This window comes from Bubalus bubalis, chromosome 2 (genome assembly GCF_019923935.1).
Source record: "Bubalus bubalis isolate 160015118507 breed Murrah chromosome 2, NDDB_SH_1, whole genome shotgun sequence".
Classification (NCBI taxonomy): Eukaryota; Metazoa; Chordata; class Mammalia; order Artiodactyla; family Bovidae; genus Bubalus; species Bubalus bubalis.
Genome location: NC_059158.1, coordinates 13,128,074 through 13,145,228, shown reverse-complemented (window position 1 = coordinate 13,145,228; position 17,155 = coordinate 13,128,074). Strand labels below are relative to the sequence as shown.

General features: G+C 40.1%; 1 protein-coding gene and 1 non-coding gene across 3 annotated transcripts in view; both read right to left on the bottom strand.

Annotated features, from left to right (window-relative positions):
- The window catches only part of RNF144B (ring finger protein 144B), a 146,199-nt gene that overhangs the window by 76,293 nt on the left and 52,751 nt on the right, over nucleotides 1-17,155 (bottom strand). The window contains exon 1 of one of the 2 annotated variants that reach the window (XM_044927597.2): nucleotides 16-36. The exons of the other annotated variant lie outside the window; for it this stretch is intronic. The gene's annotated coding sequence lies outside the window, so the exon portion shown is untranslated. Of the gene's footprint in view, nucleotides 1-15; nucleotides 37-17,155 lie in introns of those variants that run through there. 2 annotated transcript variants of the gene reach the window in all.
- Nucleotides 11,102-11,173, bottom strand: TRNAA-UGC. The gene has a single exon. It is a non-coding gene; the product is annotated as a tRNA-Ala (tRNA).

Genomic DNA, 17,155 nt, shown 5'->3' with positions numbered 1-17,155 from the left:
AAAAACATCGTGTACCTGATTTGTCCTTTAGCATCTAATGATAAAATTAGAACGCAGGCAAATCAAATCAGGACAGTCTTCATGGACCTCCTGTAACACAGGCACACTTTTAGGAAAAAAACTGATTTTGCCGGAAGTGCTTTGCCAACAAATTACGTAGGGACTGCTTAGTAACCTAACAGGGAGTACTCCAGCTAAAGACAATGTAACAGAGTAATCCAGAAGCTGCGGGGGTGGTGTGTGTTGCGGGGGGAAGGAGAGGGGGGCGGCGGGGGAAGGTCTTATGAGGTCTTCTTCACCCCAAAACCTCAGACAGTTTGTGCGACCTCTTTAACAGGTTACCCACTGACTCACTCCCCACACCCCCACGGGTCACCATCACAGTCCCAACTTTGTCGAACGTCGCAGTTTAGAAATGTCCCTGCCCAGACAGGGGAACCTTTCTGTGCTCACTAGGCACCCTCACTCGACTTTTGCAACCACAGTCAGGAATGTGCTTCCTAAAAGGAAGGGACTCGCAGCCCTTTGTGGAAGGAATACTGAGCCTGCCAGTGAAGGATCAGCAGTCGGCACCGCGCCAAAGGACACAAGCAAAGTGCCTCTGGGCTCTCCATGTTGAAGAAAACCTTGAGGTCAAAGCCAAGTGCGGAAGAACACAGTGTATCTCTGTGTATGATGGCCGGACAGACAGGAGGACCAGTTTTGTTTTTGTTTGAGTGACTGAAAACGACGGAAAATCATTCTCCTACAGTTCTTGGGCCCAGAAGTCCAAAATCAGGGTGTCAGCAGGGTTGGTTGCTTCTGGTGGCTGTGAGGAAAAACCTCTTGTGTCTTTCTCCTAGCCTCTGATAGTTGCTAGCGGTCTTGGGTCTTCTTAAGCTTGTGGCTGCATCGGTTCACTGATGCCTCCATCATCACATGGCTTTTTCCCTTGCATGTCTCTTTGTCCACATCTCTCTCATATTTTTTCTTATAAAGACACTAGTCATGGGATCTAGGGCCTGTCATAATCCAGTATGACCTCATCTTCATTTGATTACAAATGACGACCCTATTTTCAAACAAAGTCACATTCTTAGGTAATGATAAGAATTTTAGAGGATACTATTCAACCCAGTACAGTACAGCATGTAATAGAAAACTTTTGATTTAAAGGATAATTCATTTGAAAAAGCTAGTTTCACAAAAGCAGATTTTTTTTAATAAAAACAGGTTTTCAAGGTTGATAAACATCTCTTTTCATGGACTTCCACTTAAACCATTATCAGAGTTCTAAATGACAGGTTATGACCAGTATTTTTGGAAATGATTTTCAAGTACTTGTAGGGGTGTGTGTGTGTGTGCTCAGTCGCTCAGTTGGGAGGAGGACCAATCTTCTAGTGGGGGAGGAAGGGAAGGAGGACAAGGGAGATAAGATTACAGTAAGAGAACATACAACAGAGTCCCAAAAAATAGAACTGAAGGATATTTGAGCTTGAAAAGTCCTTCTAGCTAGTTTAGCCCAGGCATTTAGCTTGAAAGATGAGTAAACTAATGTCCAGGGAGATTTAAGGGGTCAACTTCAACCAGGTATAGGCAAAGCTGGAATGAGACCTAAATCTGTGTTAGATGAAAAAGGTATTTGTTAATGAAAACTGCCCCACAGGTGTCTAACTTCAAATTTTGCATTTACCAGTGTAAATGCTTTAGCAGACCCCAGATAGCCAAAGCAATTTTGTGAAAGAGCTAAGCTGGAGGAAATCACATCTCCTGATTTCAAACTATATTACAAAGTTATAGTAATCAAAACTCAGATCTGCCTATCATAGGTTCTGAGATAATCAATCTCAAGGTATTTTCTTGGCGTAGTGAACATTACTGATGGACAGGAATCAGGAAAGATAAACAAAGCACCTTTAAAGAGGTTACTTTATTCATCAATGCCAGTGCAAAACTTTGGTGCCTTAAACCAAAGTTCAATACAGAGTCCACTTTTTCAGTTACCAGGCAATTAAGCTATAATCTCTTGTCAACAGGATAAGGGATGAAGCTGCTGCTAATATGAATGAAAACATGGGTTAAGCAATAATCATGCTATCTGCTGCTGCAAGTGGCAGATGGAAAGAAAAAATATATTGTGTAATTAAATAATATCAGCATTGATTATTTTCAAGTTTATAAAATCTGCATTCGACTTTTAATAGGACTAAATGAACATGTAGAACACTATAGTATTATGTGAACAACTCTTTCAGATCTGGAATAAAATATCTAAGAACAAATGTAACCAAGGAGGTGAAAGATCTATATACTGAAACCACAAGACACTGATAAAAGAAATTGAAGAAGACAAAAATAAGTAGAAAGACATTCCATGCTCATGGACTAGAAGAATTAATATTGTTAGGATGTCCATCCTACCCAAAGCAGTCTACAAATTCAATGCAATCCTATCAAAATTTCAATGGCATTTTTTCATAGAAATAGGACAAACAATCCCAAAATTTGCATGGGACTACAAAAGACCCCAGATAGCCAAAGCAATTTTGTGAAAGAACAAAGCTGGGGAAATCACATCTCCTGATTCCAAACTATATGACAAAGTTACAGTAATCAAAACTCTTTCAGAATGCCTCATGAATCCACAGTGAGCCCCAGCCTCTCAAGCATGTATTGATCTCCTCCCAGACAAGCTGCTAGATGCTAGAAGGACAGACATAAGTTGGACATGGGCCCTGTCCTCAAAGAGCTTTCAATCCAGGGAAGGAGTCAGACAAGCAAATCAATTATCAGGGTACTACGGTGTGTATGTACGTGATATGAGAGACTTAAACATGATGTGCTTTGGAAGCACAGCGAAGAAATGAACTAAAGCAAAGGAGCTGGTGAAAAGAATCGAGGGAGATTTCCCTGAGAACATGAATTAAAGCTGACACTTCAAGTAGCCAAGTGGAGAAGGTGGGAAAAGATGAACCAGTCAGAGGCACGAGCCAGTGTAAATGCTTACAGTTGTCAGACTTCGGGTGATGCTTTTCATAATTCAGACAGAGCAGATGAGGGCAGAATTAGAGTGAGGGTTTGAACTAATGTAGCAGCAAATGGCATGGTAAAGAAAGGAACAAATGGAGGGAGATCTCAGAAACAGAACTGAATGGGACCTGATCCCTGATTGGATGTAAGGGATGAGGGAGAAAGAAGACCCCAGGCTGCCGGTACCACTAACTGAGAGTAAGAATAAAGCAGCCATAAATGATGGCTTTCCTTAAGCCATCATTAAGGAAAATGATTTAAAACCTGTAGAATCTGAGGTGTCTCTAGGACTTATGGAAGACTTGTCCAGTAAACCATCAACAGAGATCCAGAGTGGAGTGTCTTTTAGGAATTACCATCATTTAGGTGGTGACCACGGATGAGATTAACAAGAGCTGAGGTCACCCACAAAAGGTAGCATGCTGTAGAGTGACAAAGGGACTTTCCACACATACACAAACTATCACCCACTCATTATTACGTAACCTTAAACAAGCTATTTAAACATATTCAAAACTCTGTCATGTCCGACTCTTTGCAACCCCATGGACTGTATAGTCCATGGAATTCTCCAGGCCAGAATGCTGGAGTGAATAGCCTTTCTCTTCTCCAGGGGATCTTCCCAACACAGGTTTTCGCATTGCAGGCAGATTCTTTACCAGCTGAGCCACACAGGGGAAGCCCAAGAATACTGGAATGTGTAGCCTATCCCTTCTCCAGCAGATCTTCCCGACCCAGGAATTGAACCGGGGTCTCCTGCATTACAGGTGGATTCTTTTTTTTTTTTTTTTTTTATTTTATTTTTAAACTTTACATAACTGTATTAGTTTTGCCAAATATCAAAATGAATCCGCCACAGGTATACATGTGTTCCCCATCCTGAACCCTCCTCCCTCCTCAGGTGGATTCTTTACCCACTGAGCTATCAGGGAAGCCCTCAAACAAGTTATTTAACATATTCAAAACTCAGTTCGTTCATGCATAAGAGAGGAATGATGATACTCATCTCACAGGTTGTGGTGAGGCTCAGTGAGAGGTTTGTAAAGTAGCTAGCACAGTGTCTGACGGCATTATATGAGTCTTGAAGGTGGGGCAGTGAATGTCACTTCCTGGAACTGTGCAGTACACAACCTGCTCAGCTGTACAGCATGGCCCTGCCCTGATACACAACAGGAATGCGCTCAGTGTTGTTAAGTGTTATTAATCTTAGAAGGAAGGAGAAAGGAGAGAAAAAAAAGAAAAAATTCAAAAAAGAGAACCCATAGAAACACCAGTATTTATAAGGTAGGTGGAAGAAGAGTCCTCATATAAACCTAAGAAGGAACTGCTTCTTTTAGACTACAAAAGTAGATGTAACATGTGATATCTCAGACTGAGAAGTAAAATCCAGTCACTGCAATCTACAAAAATACTTTTTATCTTTCTGAACAATGATAAACATAATACTATAAATTGTTCACCAGAGTTTGCAGTCATGTTGACCTTCGCCACAAGAGAGAATTTCCTAATCTGAATTACAGACTTTCCTTTGTTATTGTTGTTCAGTTGCTAGGTCATGTCTGACTCTTTGTGACCCCAGGCAAACAAAATCTTGACATTGATGGTAAGTAATCCAAACTGTAGGCATTGTATTAACTTGTAACATACCTAAAGTCATGTAAAAGCAAGACCAAAATAAATCTAAAGCATACTTAGCCAAAAGAATATATATATATAGAAATATACATATTAGATTACTAGATATATATGATACTTATATAATATAAAACATATTATATAATATGTAATATGTAACACTATATATATATACACACACATAAAACATACACTCTAGTCCTATATAAGGAAATCAACAAATGGATTTTCTTTTTAGAAAATTAATTAAAGAAAAATTATATTCATTCTGATGCTACTGAAATTATTCTTTTCACCTGCTTTACTCTGTTAGTAACAGCCATTAGTCTTGACATCCTGATTACATGCTGCATTAAAACTTTTTTCTATTTTTTTATTGAAGGATAATTGTTTTACAGAATTTTGTTGTTTCCTGTCAAACCTCAACATGAATCAGCTATAGGTATTCATATATCCCCTCCCTTTTGAACCTCCCTCCCATCTCCCACCCCATCCCACCCTCTAGATTGATAAAGTGCCCCGTTGGAGTTTCCTGAACCATGCAGCAAATTCCCATCGGCTACCTATTTTACGTACAGTAATATGTTTTCACGTTACTCTCTCCATCCATCTCACCCTCTGCTCCCTTCTCCCCATGTCCATAAGTCTATCCTCTATGTCTGTTTCTCCACTGCTGCTGTAAATAGATTCTTCAGTACCGTTTTTCTAGATTCTGTATATATGCATTAAAATACTATATTTATCTTTCTCTGACTCACTTCACTCTGTATGATAGGTTCTAGGTTCATCCACCTCATCAGAACTGACTCAAAGGTGTTCCTTTTATGGCTGAGTAATATTCCATTGTAGATATGTATCACTACTTCTTTATTCATTCTCTGTTGATAGACATCTAGGTTGCTTCCATATTCTAGCTATTGTAAACAGTTCTGCAATGAACAATGGGATACATGTCTTTTTCAATTTTGGTTTCCTCAGGGTATATGCCTAGATTAAAACTTTTTAAAACATTTTGTTAATGATTTGTTCAGTTTTAATAAATCAGACGAAAGAACACATGTATTGGGAAACCAACTTCTGCAAGAGGTGTCATTCTCTCTCCACGAGAAAAATTTAATGCAAAGGTCATGGTATTCTGCCACTGACAGTTTGGTTACTTGTCATTTCCAAAGACCTACCATTTCATTCACATTTTTCTGCTGGATCTAACAGGGCTCATCTTTCAACATTTATTGACAGTACTGAATATAAGAACTAAGAATAAGACACAATATGAAATAAGGCTAAGAACATTACAAAATATTAAAAAAAAAAAAAAAAAAAAACTACGCGAGAGATTCATTAAGGGTGACATGGTGGTCAAACGACTGATAAATGGAAAGTCAAAATATGACCCAGAAATGATTACCCAGTTATGTCTGCCTTGATGACAAAAGTTTTCAAAAAGTTGGAGACATGTCATTTTGGTTCTGTTTCATACATACAAGAGCATCTCAAAATCAGCTGGGCTGCAATAAGAAAAACCTGACTAGAATGACCATCATCAAAAAGTATACAAATAGTAAATGGTAGAGAGGGTGTGGAGAAAAGGGAACCCTCCTACAGTGTTCGTAGGAATGTAAACTGGTACAACCACTATGGAGAATAATATGGAAGTAGCTTAAAAACTAAAAACAGAACTACCATATCATCCAGCAGTCCCACTCCTAGGCATGTATCCAGAGATAATCACAATTCAAAAAGATATATATACCCCCCAGGGTTCACTGCAACACTATTTACAATAGTGAGGATACAGAAGCAGCCTAAATGTTCATGGACAGATGAATGGATAAAGAGGATGTGGTACATATACACAGTGGAATATTACTCAACCACAAAAAAGAATGAAATCATGCCATTTGCAGCAACATGGATGGACCTAGAGATTATCACACTAAAGTAAGTCAGACAGAGAAAGACAAATATTATATGATACCATTTATATGTGGTGGAATCTAAAAATGTCATACAAATGAATTTTGTATGATATAAATCTCCTATTTACAAAAGAGAAACAGACTCACAGATTTAGAGAACAAACATGGTTACTGGGGCAAAGGAGCAGGGAAAAGGATATTAGGGACTTTGGGACAGATATGTACACACTGCTATATTTTAAATGGATAACCAACAAGAACCTACTGTATAGCACAGGGAATGCTGCCCAAAGTTATATGGCAGCCTGGATGAGAGGGGAGTTTGGGGGAGAATGGATACATGTATATGTATGGCTGAGTTGCTATGCTGTGCACTTGGAACTATCACAACATTATTAATCGGCTATACTCCAAAATAGGAGAAGGCAATGGCACCCCACTCCAGTACTCTTGCCTGGAAAATCCCATGGATGGAGGAGCCTGGTGGGCTGCAGTCCATGGGGTCGCTAAGAGTCGGACACGCCTGAGCAACTTCACTTTCACTTTTCACTTTCATGCATTGGAGAAGGAAATGGCAAGCCACTCCAGTGTTCTTGCCTGGAGAATCCCAGGGGCTGGGGAGCCTGGTGGGCTGATGTCTATGGGGTCACACAGAGTCGGACACGACTGAAGCGACTTAGCAGCAGCAGCAGAAGCAGCATACTCCAATATAAAATTTAAAGTTTATAAGTAATAATAAATTGAAAAAAATAAAAGAAACAAATTTACTACTTAATTTTTCCTTAAACTTTGCATTCCTTTAGCTCATTTTCTGCCAAAGGGGATTATCCCACAATAAATGTTCAAGTTTTCAACAATAAAATAAATAGCTATAGATTTGCACCCTGCAAGTGACAAAACTACCGTATCAGGAGCAGTCAAGCTTGCTACACTGCCACCCACCTCACCAGCAGTCAGCCTGGCAGCTTCATGCTTTTCATAGGCCACAGTGGGGGTCTTGGCACAAGTGGTCCACTAAGGAGCTGACAGGGTGAGCAGCACCAAGTTCTCCTCCCACTCCCTGAAGACTGGACTGAGTTCGTTGTCCTCAGCCACCAATGCTGGAACGTATTTCATTTTCTCAGTGAGTGCTCTGAACACTGTCCTCCAGAGGGAGGCATAAGTTAACTTGGAATTAGAGAGAATTGGTGGGGAAGACAGGGTTATATGTACCATCTTTCACATTTAAACATGTGTTAAAGTGCAAACACTCTTTTCAACACATACCTCTCACATACTATGCGAGGAGACCACAGTAAATCCTGAAGTTATAAGGAGGAAGTCTTCTATCTCGTTTTATTTTCTTGTTGTTCAGTCGCTAAGTCATGTCCAACTCTTTGAAACTCCACGGACTGAAAAACATCAGACTTCTCTGTCCTCCTCTATCTCCTGGAGTTTGTTCAAATTCATGTCCATTGAGTCGGTGATGCTATCGAACCGTCTCATCCTCTCATCTGAGTCAGTGATGCTATTGAACCAACTCATCCTCTCATCTTATTTTAGTGTATTTAAAAATAATATTTCCTTAAAGTCCAGAACCAATGCCAAATGGGATACAACAACCAGCACAAACTGGAAATTATATAGTAATTATCTGTTTAAAATTTCTACATGAGTCAATATTGATCTTTTATGTTTTACTTATAAAAGTGTCCATTTCTTCAATATTTTCGATTTGTTTCTATAGAGTTTTGTGCATAGTCTTCATGTATAATTCTTATAATTTCTCCAACGTCCCTGCTTTATGTGGTTGTGTCTGTTTCCTCATTCCTAACTGTGTATATTTTTTCCAGCTTTTAAAATCTTATTTAGCCTTTTTCTCTATTTTTTCTTCATTACATTAATTCCAACTTTTAAAACTTTATCAGTTCTTTAATAAGTTTTCCTTTGAGTAAAGTTTTGGGTATATGCTATGCCCTAAAAATTTGGATATGTGCAATTTTTTATTGCTTTCTCTTTATTCTTTTATCAAAGGTTTATTTGGAAGAGTTTCTTAGTTTCCCAGCGGTTTGGGGGTGGGGGGCATCATATTTTTATTATTAGTTTCTAATTTAGTTGGCTTATGATAAAGGAATATGATCTAAAAAAACTCTACTTTGGATATTTTTTCTAGTTTTACTTTGTTTTAGGCCAATTTAATAATTCTATTTCTAGTCATTGGCGTTTGGAAAATTGCACATCTCCAAAGAAATGCTCCCTGAAAGAGGACTTACTTGGTGATGTGACTGGGTAACCTGCACTGCTCACCTAAAATCTAACCCCCAGACAATGGCTCATGTTGCAAAAGAATTCTCACTTGCAAATCTGGAACTGTTACATCTCTAAGTAGAAAACAAGGCAACTAATTATTTTTAACAGACAGATGGATTGTGCCAGCTTGGAATTTAATCAAAAAAAAAAACCCCAAAGACATACAATACTCCTGAATGGTGCCCAGCAAGCACCTCATTCAAGTTTTTATTTTTCCAACCTGGCATCTCAATTTCTCCTCTGCATTAGTAAACATTCATAAGCATCAGGCAAACCCTCTGTGCTTCAAATCCAAGAGAAACACATTTGTCTTGCATGTCAAGATTGCCTCGGCGTGATTCACTGAAACCTGGACATGAAAGGGGTTAGAAGTATTTCAAATGCAAGCATCTGCTAAAATATTTAGTTCCACCAACGCTTTGAAGATTCTGTACTCAAATCAAACCTTGGCGATCTAAGACACAAACAATCAGCACATTTAAGAGAGGAAATCTTGTTTAAAAACACCAAAGAAATTCCAAACTTTTACAAAAGAACCAGCTGATATTTCAGCAAAGATACACTTGCAGGCAGGCTGTTGTATTAAAAGCTTCTCCTGAAAGTTCATAAAGGTAAAGTGAAAACTCCCTCAAGCCTGGTGTGTTTGAGGAAGGAATAGATTATATTATTGAGCATCTACTGTGTACCAGGCAAGGTACTTGGTACTAAGCATTTTGTATACTTTCTCTCTTTGAACCTTCACAAAAGTCATCACTATAGAAAATAATCTTATTTCAGAAAATAGTCTTATGTACCTGCATTTTTAAATGATTGGTAATGGATATACAGGAAAGACTCATTAAAACATAAATTCAGCTACAAAGTTCTCTCATGACATAGTCCATTTAGAGTTAAAGACTCCAATATTTTTACCTCTAAGTGGAGAAGAGTCCCCTAAAACTTCTAAGATTTCAGTTTGTGATTTCAGCAAACTTTTTGTCTTAAACACGGACAAATACGCCCATCCATTTACGTTCAAAGAATTGTTGTGCAAAAATTAATTAAATAATAAGTCATCTAATCAAATGACCTCATGAGATCTAATCCCATCTGGTATTAACCGATTGACCCAGCAGATCACAGAGGTAATTCTGGTTAATAACCTAAACAATTTAAATTGGCACAAAGTTCAAAGTAACATGCAACCTATCTACCCTTTTAGATCCATCTTCTGCCCACTTCACTTTGCATCTAAATTCCAGCCATGCTAAGCTACTTTCAGGCACACGGAATTTCCCAAGCCCAGGCGATTCTTCCCCACCTCTTTCACCTGATGAAGAACTCCTCATTTACCAGAATATCACCCAAGGTGCCCCTTTTCTGGGACCCCCTCCCTCTATCTACCTTCTCCCGTATCTTGATAGATGGCCTCCTCTGGTCTTCCTCCCTTAGTACGAGGATCTTACTCTATTATAACACTCATTCTTTTATTCAGTAAATATTTATTAAGCTGCTATTATTGACCAGGTTATTTATTAAGTGCTGGGACTACAAAGGTAAATAAGCCTTCAGGTGGTGTAAGAAAAGACAGACATCTATGCCGGTGAGAGCAGTGCTAGCCGGATCCAGGAAGGCAGCTGTGTGAGCCCCGCCCTGTAGCAGAGGAGGAACCGAGTGGGTAGAAGTGTGAGAATCCAACAGGGAGGAGGTTGGGGAAAAGAAATTGCGTGAGTACGTGTAGAAAGATGGACAAAAGATAAGCTTTGTTGATGGCAGAAAATTGCTCCAGCAGAGGCATTTGATTAATAAACCGAAAATGACTCACAAAACTTGTTCAAGCTATTATAAAAGCAAAAGATAATCATAGAAATGTCAACCCTAATTTTACTCCTAATTGTTGTTAATATCCAGGGCTTTCTTAAAAAGGCTTATTAGTGATATGTTAAAACTTTCAAATTTTATCTAAAAACAAAAGTATTTAGAGTACAGTTGCTTTATGATGTTGTGTGAGTTTCAATTGTACAGCAAAGTGAATCAGTTTTATGTGCACGTGCTAAGTCACTTCAGTCATGTCCGACTCTTTGCGACCCCATTTACTGTAGCCCACCAGTCTCCTCTGTCCATGGGCTTCTCCAGGCAAGAATACTGGAGTGGGTAGCCATTCCCTTCTCCAGGGGATCTTTCCAACCCAGGGATCTAACCCAGGTCTCTTGCACTGCAGGCAGATTTTTTACTCTCTGAGGCACCAGGGAAGCCAAAACGGAACCATGTGGAGATGCCAAGGATCGAACCTGGGACCTCATGCCCGCAAAGCATGCGCTCTAGCACTGAGCTACATCCCCTAGTATATAAACATATATCCACTCTTTCTTAGATTTCCTTCTCATTCAGGTCATCACAGATCACAGATCATTGAGTAGAGTTCCCTGTGCTATATAGTAGGTTCTCATTAGTTTTCTGTTTTATACATAGTAGTGTTTATATGTCAATAAAAGGGTAGATATAACTGCTCTGATAGGCATTCGTGAATAAAGAAACCGTTCCATCGTGTGAGACGTTAACACAGCAAACTGAGAAATGGGGTCAGCAGGGGAGACTCACTCACCTTTCCTTGTCAGGATGAGAATGAAACAAGACAAATGGTACAAACGTGGGTGCAAGGCTCCTAGACCATTCTATTGGGATTAGGGGGCCCTGGTCAAGAATCGGTTTCCTTTCCATGACTTAATGCACACACACACTCCTCGGTTTGGAGAATCATCAATCTAAAAAACTGTATGCTCTTTGATCAACAGAGGCAAAACTTTTCAGAGTGACCAGTGTAATGACATTGTTACTTAAGTTCTGAAAAAAAACTTCCAAACTTTTTAACCTGCAGTTTTTATACATACTCCTAGAGGATCTTAGACGACATAGCATCTGCAGTACTTACCTCTAGCTACCAAAATGGAAATGAGGAAACAGAAATCAGATACCATCATCCTCAAAAGAACACGGTAGACTTGGGTGGCCGCCTGCCTGTTCATGCTGACTGTTTCAGTTTAACAGTTCAGATGGCTCCAGATGTTCCTCTGACATCAGCTTATGCCTGCTTATTATAAGAAAACATGGTAGCAATAAATGCCCCAAAGAAGCAGAGTCATTGTGAGCCACATCATGCCCTGAATCATGCTATCCTTGATTTCACGCTGCATTCAAGAAAGATCAAATGGTCAACAATAAAAAAAATTTAATTATTATGTTGTATGCCTGCAACCAATATAACGTGATATGTCAATTATACCTCAGAATAAATGAATGAATGAATGAACAGAAAACCAAACAAAAGATGAAATGACAATGGCATGTACATTACTTCCTCTTTTCTGCAAGGACTGAATGAAAGGCATTGAGCACAATATCCTAGTTTAAGAACAAATAAATCTTTAAACAAATGAATCCTTGCTACAATATATTATAAACTATTTCATTATAGAGGAAGATAGTTCTAACCTGTAAGAACTAATCAAAACCTAGGTTACTACAGCAATGTGACTTCATCTGAGTGCCTTCACAAATATCCTCTCATTGAATACACACAACCACCTTTCAGCTGAAATGGTATCGTTCCCCTTTTACAGATGAGAAAACTGAGCACTGAAAAATGAGCAGACTCTCCTGGGGTCCAAGAGGCAGTTATTGTCACAACAAGGACTAGAACCTAATAACCTCATCAAGTGATCTAACCCTTGCTTCCCAAAATAAACTTGTATGTGAAATCAAGCTCCCCTTGTTCTCAAGTTGGAATCTTTTTTGGAAAGAGGACAAAAATGGAAGGTTGACATAAAATGTTTAATTCTATTTTTAAATCTTTACCTCTGGCAAAAATCCAGGTGTTATGCCAAAACAAATTAGACAATACTTCTAGCTTAGCAAAAGCTCCATCTCGACCAAGAAAAAAAATAGAAAACGTTACACTGAAAAGAAAGTTCAGAAACGGAGTGCATTACTTCTCAGCAGTAGCCTTCTGCAAGAAGGAAGGGGCAAGTTTCCTGGAAGAGTGAACAGTCAAAAGAGGATGACTCAAAAGACTATTTTAGTCCGAGATCCTGTTTCACCCTTGTTGTCCATCTGTTTTGCTGAGAATGTAAAGCTGTCTAGGTCCAAGCCAAAAAAGAGAATGAAATCATCTGTTAAAGCCATGTATGCAGGAGCGCCATGAAGACACAGTGCTGACCTAACATGGCCATGCCCTCAGAGGCCAGTGCATACCTTTCACTACCTGGCTGGAGGAGGGTTCAGGAATTTGGCTAAATCAATGGGGGATACTGTAAAATTCATTCTTAATTTACTGCAGGCTAATTGAAGGCAAAGAACAACTGTATATGACAAGAAATAGCTAATAAATATTTTACACACAGGCATTGACTAATGACCACACCTATTTATCAAATGGTGCAGTTATCCTTCTCCTTCTACTCCTCCACCACCCCACCCCCCACTTTCCGATGTTTCTTATGAGAGTCACAAAGGACACCAAGCTCACTAATTTCCACCCTCCCCTTCCTTTTGTGCCATCTAGTACCCCTGGCATCCTTCAATACCTAGAGCCCACACCTATCGTTCACCTGTACACCTCTGTGGTTTCTCCCTTCTTCTTTAGACCGAGAAAAAAAAGGGAGGTCCACAGAGAATCAAACTAGAGAAATGCAGGGGAATTGGTATTCAGGAAGCTAGTGATTTCAGAGCTTTAGACACAGAAGAGTCCAGACTCTCACTTGACGGGCAAGGAAACCATTTCAAGCTGTGTTGTAGACCAAATGATCATTTATAGTTTGGCTAGAGACCGAAACTAGCAAGTGTATTATTGTTTCCATAGTAAAGTGAGTTCCAAATTCTAAACCACTGATCTGCAAAGAAACTTTTGGAACACTTAATATTCATTAAGTTTGGGCCACCTACCAAAAATTTGTAACAATCAATGTTTCCCCCTGAGTTGTTCTTTACAGCTACAGAAGAATATATAGAAGGTATACACACGCATAACTGGGTGCTGAGATTTGACCTCCTTCCTTAGGAGCTGCTCCAAGTGAGAAAAGAGTTGGTGACCATTGGTGCCCTAAGAATCCCAGGTGAATTTATTCTTCTCACTGTGCTCAGTGAGAGAAATGGAACTCACTTCCTGATAATTAGTGACTACAGGGGAAAGGACACTCAGCATTATCATAAAGAGACAGTAAAGACAATAGGTTGGAAGATAGTTTTACTCACTTTACACTGGCAAAGAGTCAGTGGAATTGCTGCCATTGCAGCTTAAGGCAGAAGTGAGTTCCAAGGAGGCATGTCATTTCTTCTGAGCAGAAACTGTAAACATACTCCAATGTAAGAGTGTGTGTGTGCGTGCGTGCGTGCGTGTGCGTGTGTGTGTCCGTGTGCATGTGCGTCTGTCTGTGTAGAGCCAATTGAGCTGGAAAGAACAAGATTAGGGGACAATGATGATGTACCTCAAAACAGGATGATCACTGATATGACAATATACTGGCCAAGCCTACTCTAGTTCTAATTTCTCTTCAAAGAGCTATAATCATGGGTCGAAGCTAAAGGGGAACTTTAAGACTTTCCCATGTAACAATTAGAGTACCCAGAATCAGTTGTAGTCAAACAATGTGAGTGAGAAAAAGACCAGAGTCAGACATTCCTACCAGCAAAGGATGGTGTCTCCAAACCCCATAGCAGCCAGGTTTGGATGATGTAATTCTGCCTCCTTTAGCTAAAAGCTGATTGGGCCCAGGATGGATGGATGTCTGAAGCAGAGCCAACCAGATTTTCTCTATCAGGAATGTGGAATTTGGATTTAGGGACAGACATCTCTGTGCTTGGCTGAAACTGTATGGTAGCCATATTCCATCATGTATGCAAACAACAGAATGAACTAGAGAGGAAGCAATAAAGCAGGTGTACAAGAGAGGAGGTAAGAAAAGAGCCAGGGAAAGAAAATGGTGATTCTCCAGTTCTCAGTTCCAGTTTCTTCCAGAAGCCGGCTGCATTCCTATCTTTGTTTCTTAAGACATGCCTTGTCCTTATGATAATTCTTTCCTGTTAAAGCTAGCCCAAATTTATTTCAGTTATTTGAAATCAGAAACACCTCGGTTAAACCACATTACCATAAAGTAAATCAACATACCATGAAAAAAAACATAGACTTTTGAATCTGTCAATGCTGAATCCAAACCTTAGCTCCACTGAATATTAGGTGTCTCATCTAGAGGAAGTTTCCTAGCCTCTCTGAGGCTTGGTCTCAGATAACTGTCATGCACAGTTTCTGTGAAAATCCGAAAATCATACACAGAGCCTGGGGACAGCACAGACTAAATGGTAACTTCCAGGAGAATCGCTGGAGCAGCAGTCGTGATATCAGTAGTGCTATGGCCATGGGTCTGGGGATAGCAGGGGTATAAAAAACCAGAATTACAGACACAGAAAGATACTTTTCTTAAATTCTTTACTTGACAAAATAACTCAATCCAACCCAAGTTTCTTTTCTTTTTTTGGCCCACCAAGCAGCATGCGGATCTTCGTTCCCCAACCAGGGAGCAAACCTGAGCCCTTTGTCCTGTCCTAAACACTGGACCACCAGGAATTCCTGACAACTCAAGTTTCTTTACTGAGCTTCTCTAGTATATGCCGAGTACGGTCTACGTGCTCAGTTGCTCGGTCATATCCAACTCTTTGTGACCTCATGGACTGTAGTCCACCAGGCTCCTCTGTCATGGGAATTTCCAGGCAAAAATACTGGAGTGGGTTGCCATTTCCTTCTCCAGGAGATCTTCCTAACCCAGGGATTGAACCCACATCTCTTGCATCTCCTGCATTGGCAGATGGATTCTTTACTACCGCACCATCTAGTAAGCCCAAAAAGTAGAGCTTCCCTGATTGCTCAGCAGGTAAAGAATCCACCTTCAATGCAGGAGATGTGAGTTCGATCCCTGGGTAGGAAAGATTCCCCTGGAGGAGGACATGGCAACCCACTCCAGTATTCTTGCCTGAAAAATCCCATGGACAGAGGAGCCTGACAGGCTATGCTCCATGGGGTCATAAAAAGTCAGACAAGACTGAAGCTACTGAGCACATATGAAGAGAATCTAAAAATGGTTTAAATTTAAAATTATTTTTAATCTATCATCTACCACAGGTTCCTTCATGGTGAAGGGAAAGCATGGTGTATTTGAAGGACTTACAGAATTCAATAAGGCTGGATTATAAAGAAGGTGAAAAAGATTGCTCTGAGATTAGGTTGAAGAGGTAGACCAGACAATGGAGAAGAAATCAGTAAGTTTAAAAGCTGAACTAAAAGACCATGGGAAGCTTTTTAAAGCAACTTGACATTAGCAGAAATTTATTTTTTTTTTAGTATCACCCAGGCTGTGGCATAGAAATAGACTGAACAGAAGCAAAATTTAATGCAGGTGCCTCTCGGTAAGAATATGTTTCAGTAGTCCAGGTGAGAAATGATGCTGGTGGTAGCAAGGGGCCTGGAGAAAAGTAAGCATTTCTTACATTACGTAAGACACAGAACTGGCAGGACTGGAGGATTAGTAGGATGTTAGACGTGTAGGATGTCAAGAAATCACTATTGGGACTTCCCTGGTGATCCAGAGGTTGACTCCAAGCTTCCAGTGCAGGGGGCACAGATCCGATCCCTGGTGAGAGAACTAAGATTCAACATGCCTTACAGTGAGCTGGCCAAAAAGAAAGTGAATAATCCTGACAAACACCAACTCAATCAGGTGATCAAAGCCAACATCAACAGTGGTGGCAAGTCGTATTGACAGTGTATACCCTTGACACAAGGACACCTTATTTCTGTGGTCATCCTCCTGAAAACCCATCAGTTCAGTTCAGTTCAGTTCAGTAGCTCAGTTGTGTCCGACTCTTTGCAACACCATGATCGCAGCACGCCAGGCCTCCCTGTCCATCACCAACTCCCAGAGTTCACTCAGACTCACGTCCATCAAGTCAGTGATGCCATCCAGCCATCTCATCCTCTGTCGTCCCCTTCTCCTCCTGCCCCCAATCCCTCCCAGCATCAGTCTTTTCCAATGAGTCAACTCTTCGCATGAGGTGGCCAAAGTACTGGAGTTTCAGCTTTAGCATCATTCCTTCCAAAGAACACCCAGGGCTGATCTCCTTCAGAATGGACTGGTTGGATCTCCTTGCAGTCCAAGGGACTCTCAAGAGTCTTCTCCAACACCACAGTTCAAAAGCATCGATTCTTCGGTGCTCAGCTTTCTTCACAGTCTAACTCTCACATCCATACATGACCACTGGAAAAACCATAGCCTTGA